This window comes from Camelus bactrianus, chromosome 3 (assembly GCF_048773025.1).
Source record: "Camelus bactrianus isolate YW-2024 breed Bactrian camel chromosome 3, ASM4877302v1, whole genome shotgun sequence".
Taxonomy (NCBI): Eukaryota; Metazoa; Chordata; class Mammalia; order Artiodactyla; family Camelidae; genus Camelus; species Camelus bactrianus.
In genome coordinates, this window is record NC_133541.1 from 16168796 (window position 1) to 16185386 (window position 16591).

At 32.7% G+C, this 16591-nt stretch overlaps 1 protein-coding gene across 6 annotated transcripts in view; it reads right to left on the minus strand.

Moving 5' to 3' along the window:
* CDH18 (cadherin 18) overlaps positions 1 to 16591 on the minus strand; it is an 884058-nt gene that overhangs the window by 627483 nt on the left and 239984 nt on the right. For all 6 annotated transcript variants that reach the window (XM_074356520.1, XM_074356521.1, XM_074356531.1 and 3 more), the window contains one exon: positions 1696 to 1748. The gene's annotated coding sequence lies outside the window, so the exon portion shown is untranslated. The remainder of the gene's footprint in view (positions 1 to 1695; positions 1749 to 16591) is intronic.

Consider the following 16591-nt stretch of genomic DNA (forward strand, 5'->3'; position numbering starts at 1 on the left):
ACCCTTTCTGAAGCTGTGCTAGGCGTCTTAGTCTCACATGCAGAGCAAGTGATTCAGTGTAAATATAATTCTGTTTACAATTACCTACAATCTTAAGGATGATACTGTAAAATATAAACATAATAAATAATGTAATAATAAAGTATATATTAACATTTCAATCTTCAAAGTTATTTATGTTTAGTTCACATCCTGCGGCGTGAAAATGGATGTAAGTTTTTTTCACAAACACACACACACACACACACACACAAACCTGTTGTATTTTTCCTGCAACGATCACATATACTCATGATGATAAAGTCTTGTTTATAATAAAGGAATTTACTTATTAAGATAATTGAGCGATGTATGCCACAAAATCTTTCATGATACAATTTCTTACTATTTTTATTTAGTTCCGTATGTTCCTGCTTCCAAAAAAGGCATTTTCAAGCAAAATTTGTCTGCAAAATTTGTCTTCAAACAAAAAGAAAACTCACCCTTGCTAAGGTTTCCAACATGGTCAAGTTTGGAATGTCCTGAGTGGGGGACTCAGGACAAATGCAGCTGGTGGGGATGAGACCTTGAAATACACTTGAAAACTGTACTACCTTGTATCTTTGTTTGAATTGGATGGAACACAATGGTTGAAACTTTGTTTGTTTGTTTTTACATTTAATATATGATCACAAAACAGATCCACATTTATCGATGTTTTTCTAAGATAATAATAGGCACATTATATAAAACAATGGAATTTGACTTTGAAAATATTGACTGTTTTGAAATTCCAGCATTTTCAATCCTTCCTGTTGATAACAATTAGCAGGATTTAATAAGATATTTGCATACTTACCTTAAAAAATCAGGCAATTATACAGACTGTGTGGTGAAATATACTTTAAACAAAATATATAAAAATAGTACTTTTGATTTCATGGCTTATATCCTTATATTTCATCTTTTCACAAGAAATTCAAGTATTCAAGAAGATGATTCTTAGAACGTTAGGTAATTTTGTATCAGATCTTATTAGTCACTCATCAAAATGGTAGTGGGTGTACTGTTATTTTCATCCACTATTTATTAAATGTTCAATGTCTATACCTTTTCTACTTATTATTCAATTATAAGTATCATTGTCACATATCAAACAGATTGACACAGATGAATGATGATTAATAGCCAACTGTATCTCTAGACTCTGATGTTTAAAGATGTTATAAAACATAAATTCAGTGGTCACTGGTAAAGAGAACTACATCTAGTAATAAGTTTAAATGGTTAATAAAACATATATAATCTGATTTCTATATATATTCAAGCACACACAAACAAAATTACATTTTAGAAACAGTTTTTAAAATATTGAAATATGGTAATATAACATTCACTGACAGTAATCTACTTCATGTGTCAGTCTCAAGCTTTCATTTAAAAAAATTAGAAACACTTATAAAAGACAGTCTAATGTCAGTGCTTATTTGCTGGTTTTGTGGCATTTGAAAAGCGTGCCCATGAGAAAGAGTTTCAAAATTTATTAGAGAAAATAATGGAATAGGTTATATTTTTTAAAGAGTGATTTTAAAACACAGAAGAAAACTGCTTTGCCAAACCTCTAAATATCTCCATAGAACTATAAAGATCTTTAAGAGAAAGTATATGACAAGAATTTCTATATTTCTATAACATGTTTAATATAGAAAATTTTACCTTGCAATTCACTTTATGAATGTTTGGTGATGTATTTTCTCTGTGATTGGGTCCTGAAGAGGAAAAAAAGGAAAAAAAATGCATGAAAACGTTTTCAAAATTTATGTCATATAAACCTGTGCATAGTAATAAATGGTAATAGTTTATTACAAATTTCTCCACACGACTCAAGGATCCAACTCATGAAAACATAACAGGGGATGGATAGCAAATACAATTCCTAAAGAAGCAAAATATTGAGGGTTCTGAATTGCCAGATTTTTGTTTTTTAGAGCATAACCTGTGAAACGAAGACCCCTATTAGAATATCAACTCTCTCAGTTGTTAGCTTTGTGACTTTGGACAATTAAAATATTTTCTCTGAACCATCATTACATGAATTGATTAAGATGGATGCAATACCCTCTCTGTACAGGCATGAGTATTAACTTAAGTGTTATAATCCATTCGAAGCCTGTAACATTGTGACTAATGCATAGTCAATATTAAAATATAAAATATTAGTAGTGATTTTAAATAGTAAAATAATATTTATGATAATAGTAATTATTGATAATATGCATTATAAATTCAATAATTAATGGACCTTGAAATCAGTAGAATCTGAAAAACATATCAGAATAGAAATGCAAGAAACAGAATGAAGTTTAACCATAGAATATAAAACAAGGGAGTTTTATAAATCAATACGAGGCATATTGTACTAAAATTGTGACAAATAGATATTTGAGTAAACTAATAAAATCATTTCATATTTTATAATGTGCACAACATAATTTCAGTTGTATTTCAGCATTAACATTGAAAAGACAATATTAAGAGAAGAAAAATAACAGGTGAATTGTGCTCTCAGAGGGTAGTAAAGGTCTTTCAGAACCTAAAAGTAAACAGCATAAGAATTCTTCTTATTCTTAGTTAAAATCAGCTTAACGAGTCATTAGGTTGTGATGCAATTTGATATGATCTTTTTCCTAAAACTGATAAAATTACATTTATAAACATCAAATAGATGCCTCAAATACTTTGGAAATAAGTTAATAGGGATAGATCGTTCATTCAACAATTATTTACTGCATACCTATTATGTGCCAAACACTCTTGTTCATACTGCAGATACAGCAGTGAACAAAAGAGACAAAAACACCCTGCCCTCATGGTACTTACATCTTGTGAGGGTGAGGGGTTGAAGACACAAATGCATAGCCAAGTAAGTTAATATGTATTGTATTTCAGATAATTGAAGTGCTATAAAAAATAGACAGAAAGAGGTTAAGAATTATTGACATTCATCCAAGATCCAAGGAGAAACATCAAGATAGATGACTTTGACGGCCAGGATAAAAAAAATAGAGCTGAAGAAAAATATTTGGTAATGTACCATGAGTCTGGAAGTGATAACCTAAGGATGGAGTATAAACAGAAATGAAAGTTAAGACTGAGCCCTTTAAGGTCAGAAGAAAGAGAAGGAATCATCATTAAGTCAGGAACCCTGGGAAGATGTCCTGTGATGTCCTGGGAGCACCATTAAGAGAAAGAGATTGGAAGTAGTTTGGAGATCTCAGTTAACAGTCTGTCTATCATCTATCTACCTGTTGAAAGCAAAACATCTGAGATTCCTTTAGAATACACACTTCTTAGAAACTTCAGGCTCCCAAGACTTCCAACATGTATGTTCTCTCATGCTATATTTTAGAACACTCACCTTTTCAATATGGCCTTTCCTAAAATAAGAAGTAAAACTCAATGTGACTGATTTCTAAGTTTGAGTTTAGGAACTAGTGATGATACAGTGTTCAGCTGCCCTGTTATTAGAGCCTAGAATTACTCATTAACAGTGCATGACACATGGTCCCCCTGCAACACTTGTGTGCCTGATTTAAGTTGAAGAGCAACAAACGTTCATAAGGAGTAATTTTAAAGTATTGGGTTATTTGAATACTCTACCAGGAGGAAACTCATATGTCAGCACATAGGGACTTATTTGTGCTTAGCTTACATTGTCTGCAAAAATTAACATAGGCTATTGAGAATAAGACCAATAGCATATGGCTGATCATTTCACCTCTGCTTCATCGCTACCATAGGAAACGCGGCACTCTCTTCCATGTGTGTGCCCTAATGCCAAAACTGACTCTAACTGTGACACAGTCCTCTAATATAAACTATTTAAAATCTGGCGAAAGAAAATTATTTTACAATCATTCTTAGCTAAGAATTAAGCTTACTGAAAATTGTTCAGTCAACCAGGAGATGTCACCAATAAATAAATAACACCATCTTCTGTGTTGCAAACATTCATTCAAATTTAAGAAAACAATTCAGTCAAATATTTCCAGGAAAGGATTTATAATATTGTCCCCTTACTAGGAAATATATATTGTACTTCCTATTAAATCACACTATCTTGCTTCTCCTTCAGATATTTCTATGGGCCTAATATTTTTTAAATGCAGCAATTATTTTAGATAAAATTTCAACAAGTACTAGTTTGCACTTCTGAGCTCTTAAAATAATAAAAAAAAGTACATTTTTAACTAGAGAAGGAATATGTTAGAAAATATATACATAGTTACATTAAAATGTATTCTCACTTACTATATAGGTCACTGTTTCAAAGCTATTCATATTATATTGTATTCTGCTTGATTTCAAATCTCTAAATTGCAGGCTTATTATATCTTCGTAAAAGCTAAAGTCTTTCCGGGTTGTCCAAAAATAATGACAAAAAAGAGACACAGCAGCATAATACAATTAATAATATAATCCTTTGATATAATTTTATTTTATTAAAACATTAGTGTTTTAGAGCAGTTTAAGGCTCACAGCAAAATTGAAAGGAAGGTACAGAGATTTTCAATATACCCTCTACCCCCACACCTGCATAGCCTCCCTCATTATCCCCATCCCCAACAAGAGTGGTATATTTGTTACAATTTATAAATCTACATTGACACATCATAATCACCTAAAGTCCATAGTTTACATATGGTTCACTCTTGGAATTGTACATATTATGGGTTTGGAGAAATGTATGACATGTATTAATTATTATGGTATCATGCAGAGTAATTTCAGTGCCCTTGAATGGCTCTAACTATTCATTCCCCTCTCCCCTCAATTCCTGGCAAACATTGAACTTTTCGTAGTTTTCAAAGTTTTACCTTTTTCAGAATGCTATGTAGTTGAAATCACAGTATATAGCCTTTCCAGATTGGCTTCTATCATTTAGTAATATATATGTAAGTTTTCTTCATGTCTTTGCATAGTTTGATAGCTCATTGTTTAGTGCTGAATAATAGTCCATTATCTAGATGTAGCACAGTTTATTTATCCACTCATCCACTGAAGAAACAGCTTGGTTGCATCCAGATTTGGCAATTATGAATAAAACTGCCATAAATACCTGTGTGCAGGTTTTTGTGTGGTTGTTAAGTTTTCCAGTTTTGGGGGTAAATATCCAGCACTATGATTTTGAATTGTATAGTATGTTAGTTTTGTAAAAAGTAATCAAACTTCCAAAGTGACTATACCGTTTTGCATTCCTACCAGCAGTAAATGGGAATTCTTACTGTTCCACATCCTCACTATCATTTGCTGTTATCAGTGCTCTGGAGTTTGGCAATTTTAATAGGTTTTAGTGGTATCTTTTTTTTTATTTTACATTTCCCTGATGACATACAGTATGGAACATTTTTTCATATATTTATTTTCTATCTTTATATCCTCTTCAGTGATATATCCATTAAGGTCTTTGCCCCATTTTTAAATTATAATGTTTGTTTTCTTACTGTTGAGTTTTAAGGGCTCTTTGTATATTTAGGATAAGAATCTTTTGCAAATATTTTCCTCCAGTCTGTGGTTTTTCTACTTATTCTATTGGCATTGTCTCTTCCAGAGCAGAAGTTTTTAATTTTAATGAAGTCCAATGTATCAATTATTTCTTTCATGATTTGGGCACAGTAATCTCCATCTCCTAGTCTTCTCAAAAGGTAAGTTAACCTGCAATACAGCACATACACTCTGCAGCTTTACTGTACATATGGTGGGAAGGCAATCAGTTCTGAAGTCAGATCACTTGCTTAAGAACAAGTTATATAAATACTAGCTGCGTGACTGTCAGCAAGTTACTTTCCTTTTCTGTTTTGGTAAAGTCTGATTCTTTGACCTAGAGGGTACTTTGAAGGGAGCCAAAATATTAAACTTCATGATCTGGGGAGTTATGAACATGCATAGAATTGTGAAACTCCAGATTATGATTTGGTGTCAATCAATTGGGCAATATCCACAAGAATGATTTTAAATTCAGGCAAGCATTTACCTATAGAAAGATTCATTAGAGATTGTTTTGTAATAAAGAGACCATTTAAAATAATATAAAATATTCAAAATTAAAATATAGTTGTATATAGCCAATAAAATTATACCTGAAGATTTTAAGAAAATGGGGACATATTCATGGCATAATAGTGATCAGGTACATATGACTATTACATAGTTAATGCTTGAAAATATGTAATATTTATAGGAGGAGGATAATGCCCCCAAAACATCAGAGGAAAATGGACGTAACATCACAGAAAAGAACAATGAGAGACAAGGCTGTATTGGCAAAGTGACTCATGAGCACTTGACAGAATAGTCTACCTTTATTCTAAGGCTAGGATACTAATTTAAGAGTATTCTTTCAAAATAGATTTTCATCATTTATTTTCTAGATTAAATTTTCTTATAGCTTCTTAGTGCCTAATTATATATAAGAATCATCTATGGAAATTTTATAAATTGTGTGTCTGGCTCTGCCCCAAGATTTTACTTCAGGATGAAAAGACTTTGATGCATTGAATGATTAGAGATTTATAAACAGCAATGGAAGGGTAGCACATGGTATGTATATGAAGAATGAGGGAACAGACAGAGGTGTGAAGACCCATTATTATATGCATCACTACCATTGTAGATGTAAGAATAAACAATTGTGTTAATTGGGGTGATAGGAATGGAAATGAGGAGGAAAAATGAATAAGAACACTGTTAACTAAGAGTCTCTATGACTGGGTACTTTATTAGACAAGGGAGCCTGAAAGTTGAAAAGCTGTGATAATTCCATGAAATTAAAAGGTGTGTGTGTGTGTGTGTGTGTGTGTGTGTGTGTGTGTGTAGAGGGGAAACAGGGAGAGAGAGAGAGAGATTCCAAGATAAAAATATATCCATGTAGACATTTAAAGGGGACTAGAACATTGATAGATATAGATAAAGGTGTAAATGTAGAAGTAAACCAAATCAAAATAATAATATAGTCATAGAAATGGATAAAACTCCAAGATAGAACACAGGTTATCAACGCTTTTTTCAGTGAAACTCCATTTTAAAAGGAGACAGAAAAGAGAATCAGAGAATAAAATAAAACACATTTACCTCCAGGGGAAAAAGAAAAAACCTGAGGATCAAAGCAAGAAGTCCACTGGAGAAGTCAAGTCGGCCAGATGCTACCACAGATTTTGGCTTTTCAGATCCTGTTATCAAAACATTACAATTCTAAACATTAAAACAACTTAGTTCTGTACACATTTAGTTCATTCATGTATCCATCCAGATATTAATGGCTAACTTACTACCCACCAGGCTTTGTGATATAAGCTGGACAGACAAGATATACAAGGAGGAGACCACAGTGTAACAGTAATAAAGCATCAAAGCCAAGCACAGCACATGAAGTGTTGAGAAAGGCTTCACGCAGCCGGCATCACTGGAAGAGCAATAGTATCAGACGAGCCACTGGGTGAGAGGTTTTCATAACAACAAAACACATATACAATCAACCAGATTTTTTTAAATGGAGGAGGTACAGAGAGAGTTCCCTCATCAATTATTCACTCATTTAGTTTGCTGTCTTCCTATACCATATTGGTTTCAGCAGCATTCCAATAGCTGAATTTAAATGTAGAAGGGGAAAATCTATCATGTGAAAAGTTAAGTACCTGTAATGCTAAAACTTCACATAAACTTGGATGCTCTGTTTAGCTTCTAAAGAATAATGAAATGTTATACTGAATTTGCAATAATCCACTAAGTAATTTATGAACAAATTAACTGTGGCATTCATAGTCATAGTAACTTCTAATTATGTTTCAATGCAATATTCAATTCCTGTGATGTAAATGTTTATGATTATCATTATCATTGCCATACATATGCCCCATGTCATAACCGTTAGGCAGAAATATAGTTCTAAAATACCTGCATAGCCAAGAAATGGCTTCTGGCCGGTTCGGGGTTCAATAATCTCAGAGAAAGCTGGCATTAGTCATCAAAGTGAACTCCAGGTATTTTGAACCTGAGAGTCATACCATTTTAGCTAGTGAAACCCTGAGCAGAGAATATGGTGAAACCATGCCCAGACTCCTGACCCATAGAATCTTTCAAATAATTTGCTACACAGCATAGCAAGTGCATCCAGGTTTTGGTACTTGGAATTGAGGTGCTGCTACTACAGCAACAACAAAAATACTTTTAAAAAAATGTGTGAGTATCTTTGAAATCAGGAAGTTGGTGGAGACTGGACAATGTTTAAGGAACATGAGAAGGAAAGCCTTAAATTCCTTTGAACAGACTGAGTTTGAAATCTGGATTTGGAAGAGCCTGCCAGAGAAGTTTCGAAAGGAAATGAGGAACATGTTACTGAAAACTAGACGAGGGGAAACCTCTGTGATACAGTGACAGAGATTCGGAAAACTGTGCCCTGTAGTTCTGTGGGGATACTTATAAATGATAGACATGGACCTTTAGCTAAATGCCAAAAGAGCTGCCTGGTTTATTACTGCTATTGTAATAAAATGTAAGAGGAGAGAGATAGAATGAGGGGGGAGATCTCTAAATAAAAGGCAGCAGAACAGGATGGCTTTAAAGTTACTGGATTACCTAGATGGCAACATATACCAAGAGTCATAAATGAAGGCCGAAAATGTGGCATAGAAAAAAGACTACACAACTTTTAGTTAAAAACCTTAGAAAGATCAAAAGGTCAGAGGATTTAGTCACATTAAGTGCCTTTTAAGAGATTAAGAATGTACCTACAGGTTTTTCTCAACCAAAAGACCAAGGAGTGAGGCCAGGAGTCACAAAAGCTTTCGTCCAGGCTTTAATACCCAAGTGGGGAAGAAAAAACATTTCAGAAAGATTATGGACCAGTTATTCATGTTTACTTTCCATTTCTTTTCTGAATCAGAATATTTATAACTTCTGTTCCTTTCCTGCCATATTAAGTCAGGCGTATGGTGGCTGATAACTTGTCACTTTAATTTTCCATGTCTTCAAATGGAGAAGAATGTACCCCAGGAGCTCTGCCCAATAGACATCCAGGTCTATCACGAACACCTGGATCTGATTTAGATTTTGGACTCTGAGCTGATGTTGTAATGAAATAAAACTCTTAGGATCCCTGGGTCGGGTTGAGGGGGGGCAGTGTATAATTTGCGTTTGAGATGGTCTTAATAGTTGGAGGGCAGAGAGTGGCAGTTCTTGCCCCCTGGTGTGCTGGCCTGGTATAATTACCTCCACCTGAATGTGGGGAAGAATAAGCATAAGATGGGACAGTCAGTCCTGATTATGTTATGCTATATAAGATTCTCCATAGCAGGCTGATTCTCCTGCTGGTTTTGTAGAAGTAAGTTGGCATGTTTGATTAGAACTTGAGGACTGCCTTTAGAAGCTGAGAGAGACATCTGCCTGATAGCCAGCAAGAAGATGGGGTTTTCAGTTCTAGAACTGCATGGAGCTAATTTCTGCCAACCAAGAATGAGCTTAGAAGAAGATCCTGAGCCTCAGATGGACTCGTAGTCCCTTTTGATGCATTGTTCAGCCTTGTGAAAGCCAGCTAACCCAGGCTTGGATTCCTGATTAACAGAAACTATGAAATAGCAAATAGATGTTTTAATCTAAGTTTGTGGTAATTTGTTCACAGCAACAGAAAACTAATGAAACTACTTTCCAAGTGATATTAGGAATCAGTGTATTTTTAATTCACCTTTTTGATTTATGTAGTTAAATGTAAATGCATTGATTTTAGCAACCCCAAAAGATGTTTCCCTTCTGTATTATCCTCTTGTGAATGTTGATAATGATCAGTAGAACATTTTAAAATTTTTCAGATATTTTTAAATGTGTTCATATGTTACAAATATGAAAAAAATAGAGAAACAAAATGAGTTGAACAAATTGAAAATTTTGAATTTTAAAATAAGGGTATTTTACTTGTGAAATGCTTTTATAGTCTATATGCATTGATCATTATAATTCATCCTTCACTTTATAATTCTGAATGTTAGAAATTGTCTCTACCCCATAAGTAAGGATTGCTAAAGAAAAATAGTCATACTCTGTGAGGTTTGGCTTTGTACTTTTAATGTAAATTTCAAAGCAGAACATTTTGACAAAATCACATTGGAAGGGCATCAGCAATACAACCCTCCTACATAATATAATTCGGAGTGCAATGAGTAAATAATCCTGTGCTCCTAAACAAGGTGCTGTTCATTCATTAGTATAAGGGTCATTTGTAAGCCAATTTTTGTTATTACCCTGAAACGACATTGTTGTTAAATTGTGATAAAGGGGAAACCGTAAATTGGAAAGAATTTTAATGGTCATCATCTTCATTAGCTAATGAGATGTGCTAATTATTTTCTTAAATGATAATGATTTAGTAGCCTTGGCATAAAGGGCTCACAGAGCAATAACTAGATGAGTCCCCTTCAGTGTGTTTGCACAATGTTGGAAGAGACATAATAACAGAGAGTGATAATTATGTTATGTAAAATACTATTCATTAAAATGTCTATCTAAGTAATGACTGATTTTATGTTATTTCTGTATGATATATTTGCATTAAATCTAGGGTGCTGAAAATGTGACACAGAAATTGCATTAAGGCTGCACTTCTTGAAGTGTTATCCCTAGACCCCTGGAGACCCCTGAGATCCTATCCAGAGAGATGTGAGGTCAAAACTATTTTAATAGTAATTCAGTGTTACATTTACTATTTGCATTTTGTTGTCAGTGCTACTGATGATTAAACAAAAAGGTAACTGAAAATGCTGGTTTTCTAACATACATCAAGGAAGTGGCTCCCTCCTGTACTAAGCATCATTATGTTCTTCAGCAATCTACACTTGCAGAAAAATGGAGAGAGAAGGAAAAAGAGCAAAGAAGAAAGGGAGAGAAAGAGAAAAAAAAGTTCAGCTTTTCCTATATGAGGAAAAATATATAAATAAATGTATATCCTTGAATATATCATTTTCATTTTCTGTGTGAAGAAATATGAAATGCCCATGTGACACTTCTGCTGGGGTCTGAAGTGTGATGGTCATCTCCAAAGTGAGTTAAAGTTGCTGCTCTTTTTTTTTTTTTTTTGTGCCTGGAATACTGTTTTTACTTAACATGATGTCAGTTAAACTGTGAGTACTTGAAATTTGCTGTTTGTAGGCATTTCCTTGAAGGTGAACAGAAGGAGCCTGCTGCTTCAGTAAAAATCCCTGATAGTATTTCATGCCAATGATTCAATATTTCAAGTCAAATTTTAAATGTTCTAAAACTTGTGAGTTTCCCCATGAGTTTAACAGCTTTCCAATTCTTAAAAAACTTTTCTGATGAGATTATTGGCAATGTTAGAAAATCTGATTTTTTAAAATGAAATTTGTCAATATTTGGAAGATCTACATATCTTGGTGATCCAATATTTCTCAAATGACCAATGTATAATATTTAAAATCATGCAGAGGTAAAAAAAAAATTCAATTGTTGAGTTTTGGTGTAGTATCAGATAAACTCAAAATGATCTGAAAAATATATTAAAATGCCCCCTTTCTCAATTACAGGTCTGAGTGAGGCCAGATTTTTATTTTCATATACTTCAGCTAAACAGCATATCGTAACAGAGTGAATGTAGAAGCAGGCATGGTAAGCCAGACACTAAAGAGATTTGGGGAAAAAAAGTAAAACTATGCCAAACGTACTGTTCATTTAAATATTAATTTAAAAAATTCCTCAGTATTTATTTCTCAATAGTACATATTGATTTATGTAAGTCATATGAACCAAAGATCTTTGGGACTTCAATTTTAAGACTCTAAGGAGTCCTGCCTCATGGTATTCGAAGATAAGTAGATATGTTGACCTCTTGATAAAAAACATATTGAGGAGTAAAAGAACCTAGTTCTGAATGTGGTTGTAACCTCATGCACATTAAATTAAATGAAAGGCATGAGTCAGTAGAAATATAGTAAATGTTTAGCAATATGGAAAAAAATGTATTTCCTTCTTTGCTGGAAGTTGACATCACTTGAGTGCTAGGAACAAGATTGTGATTTGACATGTTCCTTCAATTTTGGCTTTAAAAAAACCAGTTTCAATAGCAGGATAAAAAACAATCTATATTTTTCATTAAATTTAAAAAAATCTTAAAATAGGAGGTTGAGGAAAAGCAATAGATTGAAATTAACACTCAAAATAACTACCAAAAATCTGGAGTAAAGTGGACAAGAAAATACTAATTATAGAAGGGATTTCATCAAAACAATACTGCTTAGTATACCGTAAGCAAATCAATTACTTTATTTGTGAGATCTAGAGACATTTATTTGTTTTTCTTAAATCCAAATACTTTCAGCAATTTTTATCATGAAAATATTATTAAATAAAATACAAATGATTAGGAATAGTAACTTGCAAGAAAAATACTTTTTTTTCAAGTACTCTTCAAGTATTTGATTTTTTAATGTAAAACTTACAAATAGGAATTACTTTTTATGGTTTTAATTCAAAAAGTACAATAGTTACTGTATCATCCATATGTACTGTACATATGCACAACTATGTAAAATAATAGATATCCTTTTCCAGAAATAAGGCAGACTAGATTCCCATAGAAATCAATTTAAATGCTGGAGAGAATATGTTAAAACAAAATATTAAGTGTATCCATGAGTTGGTACCAAGATATGAAATAGTCAGACTAGAGGGTGAGTCATGTGAAAATTCAGGAGGTGTTTGCTGATCCCAGTGAATCAGCACATAAATATGCGTGAACTTGAAGGGATCAGGTCTCCAAGGACAAAACCCAGGGCCTTCTTCTGAGTAGACACTAAATAAGAAACAAGGAAGCAAAGCAACAGACAACAAAACAACAACAACAAACACACACTTACACACATCCCACAAAACCTGGGGCTGAAAGGGCTATAGTTTCAGAATAATGTTGAATTAAAAATATACAACTCCCTCTGCTTCTAGGCATTGGCAGGAAAATAAAGAAAAAAAAATTTCCCATGATAATTTATAAACATGCCCAAATTCACAGTATTAGCTGGGATTTTTTGTTGTTGTTGTTAAATCCAACATCATATATTGCATATGTAATAATAAAATAAGTAGAAGTAAATCTTCTGCTAAATGACAAAAGTTGTCATATTAAATGAAGTATAGTTGAAAATGGTTTAGAAGAAACTCATCTAAAACATAAGGCTGGAAAAAGGTCAAAAACACAGCAAAAATAACCAAAAATAAATTGGTGCATTGCTATATTTACCCCACAAAAATGTTGGTTTTAGGACAAAAGAAGAAAATATTTGTTGAGTTTAAAAAAAAGGACTTAGTCATGATGAAAGTTTCAACTTACAAGAAAGAAAGTGACAGGATTACATTTATTTCCCTACATATAAGTTTTTCTATCTTCTCATCATTGAAAAAACAGATTGAGTTACTGTAAGGATCTCATTTCTCACCAGAGTTCACCCAACAGTTTCAATGAAATTCCAAATTATTTTAGGAATTCTCCAGTTTTGAAATACATAGGTGTGAAAAGATTTAAACACAGTCAAAACACAGTTTTGAACTTGAATATGATAATAAGTAACAAAATTCTTCCATATAATAAACACTATTGTAGTTATTTCAGTGCACTGCTGACATTAAGAGAGACAAGTAGACTCGTCAACCAGAACAAGGAGCCCAGGGAAAAAAAGCATTTGTGAGTACCTAACGTACAACTGGGGTGGTATTAGCAAAACAAGATAAGCTTTTCAATAAATATTGCTTAGATAATGGGCTAAACATATAGGAAAAAATTAAAAGCATCCCCATATTGCACAACAGAAAGTAAATCTACAACTGCAGATAGTGAACTCTAAGAGAAAAACTTATAGAAAAAAAAGCAACTAGAGGGCTGTTTTTTATGCTTTGGGAGTAGGTAAATGTTTCACATACATCACAAAAGTTCCCAAATGTAAAGAAATTAATAAAAAAATTCTAATTTAAATTTTAAAAATTGGCCCAGCAAAATCCTCTGTTAAGAAAGTGAACACAAGCTACATATCATAGTTGATATTTTCAACACAAATATCTTATAATGGATCAGTAGGCATTAAATATAAGATGACAAAAAAAACTTTAAAACTACTCTAAATCCTTACGCTAAAAATAGCAATATGATTTTTAAAATGACAAAAATTACTGAATAGGCATGCCATAGAAAAGGGAAATAACTATTCCATAAAACCATAACATACGATAATCCTCATTGGTGAATAGACAGCTCAACTTGACACTCAATACAAACAAAAAACAGTGATACCAAACATTAGTAAATATGTGGATAATGGCCAACTTATACATTACTGATGGAGGTGAAACTCTCTATTTGTTCCTTGTGGAGGAACTGGTATTTCCTGGAAAATTTACTCTAAGCATTTACTCCAGAGAGACGTTATACAAGTCTACTATGATAGGAAAAGCATAGGAGGGAAATGTGTGGAAATTACTCTTGTGTCCATAACACAGAGTATATTAACAACAACAAAAAAGAGAATGTGGCAGCGTCATACAATGTGATACTACAGAGCAGTAAAAGTGACTGAATTACAGCTACTTACATCAACTGTGATGATGTCAGGGGAAAAACGTCAGTATAGGAAATATACATCAACTTACTTACATAAATTTGAAGAGCAAAAAAAAAAAAACTGGATTTCAGAGGCAATTTTGCAAACCTTTAGAGAAAGCAAAGGAATTACTGACACAAACTTCAGCTTACTGATTACGCAAGGGAAGAAGGGAAGGAAATGAGATCAGAGAAGAAGCTGTAGAAACTCAGCTGGTCTGTGGATACATAAATTATCATTTTACCGTTGGGTTTTACTCTGTATGCTTTTTCAAAGTATTCATTTGTAGACATTAAATATTTTATTTTAAAGTTAAAAAAAAGAAGTGAGTGAATGACCTATTTCATCACGGATACGTATGTTCTGCATGAATAATACCTACTGGTACATGAGCAGCTCTCTTGCTATGGGTGGAAGATGCCATAGTAATGATAACGAGGCATCATGGAGGGCAGTGGTCCACTGCTGTTCATCTCCAGAATTGCATGTTCCTTCCTTAGCAGAGAACAGTGTGTTCATTCTACTTTCTATTTGGAAGAAAAGCACAGCTAGTAGCTTTCCTTTTTTTTTTTTTTTTTTTTTCTTTTTAACTGAGTTCCTATAATTTATCAATGTAAAATTACATCCAATACCAAATAAAAATAATACTTCAAAATTGCATCGTTCAAAGAGGATGGCATAAGTATACAAAATCAGTTCACAATGTTCCCCACGGAAGTTTCCTCCTGTTCTTAAAAACCTATCACAATTTCAAAATATTTTGGTCAAACTGACTCTCACTTTTCAGTGCAGAGAGAAAGTAATTGAGATAATGAATTTTAAAGCTAAGATGATGGGAATACTTGTATGCCATTATGCAGAGAAATACACTAGTAATGTTCACAGAAGTCACTTTTTAATCCCATTTTTCTATTCTTGTGTGAGTCTAAGAAAGTATATGGAAAGGCAATATGAGTATACTCCATTAAATGGCTCCTCTTATGTCACATTTTTTCATGGATCATTCAAAGGCAATAGAACCTTCTACGTTTTTTTTTTTTTTTAATGGAAATACTTGGGATTGAACCCAGGACCTTGTCATGCTAAGCATGCACTCTATCCCTGAGATATATCCTCCCCCACAACCTTCTATATGAAAACTATACTACTGGGGAAAAAAAAATGACCTCAGAAACAGGTCATGTATTTTTTCCTTGATCCATTAACAATATAACATAAAGATGTGATCTTTATAATTAAAAATTTTTATTGTCTAGAAAAATTTTCCCAAATTAATGATTTTTTAAAGAGTTACCAGTCCTCCTTATTCCCTCAGTTACTTCCTCTTACTCTGTTATTTTGTAAATCTACCCAGTGAATTTGAAATTTAATCTCTATTTTATTACAAATGTAACTAATACTTTTTCCTGAATATTTTTCATGTTTCTATTGTGATCAAAATACTATTCATCTGCTTGTCGTATACTAGAGAAGGGACTTTATCATTTTCATCAGATGTGAGTTCTTTCATTGTTTAACTACTGCCTGAGAAAGAGGTCATGGTTCTTTTAATTTTCCTTACCTAACTATAAATATATAAACATATGACACTGTGTAGAATCAATTGTATATTAATCCTACCTATTCAGAGGTAAATCATTCAAGCATATTTCTTTTTTAACCTAAATATTTATTTTAAAAAGTAATAGCAATGCAAAAATGCTCAAAATGCAATCAATTAAAATAATACTTTATGAAGTCTTCTTATTATTTACATTTAGTATAATGCAACAGTTTGCCTGGACTATTAAAAAGACTAATGCTAATTGCAAATATAATAATTCTCGAGCTTAAATGCTACAACCAAACCATCAATATTCAATGAAATTTGCCAATAATAATACTGATATTTGTGACTTATGAGCTAGTTTGCATACTGAATCCTTCAGGAGTCCTTAATCAAAAAGTGCTTCACAATTATCACA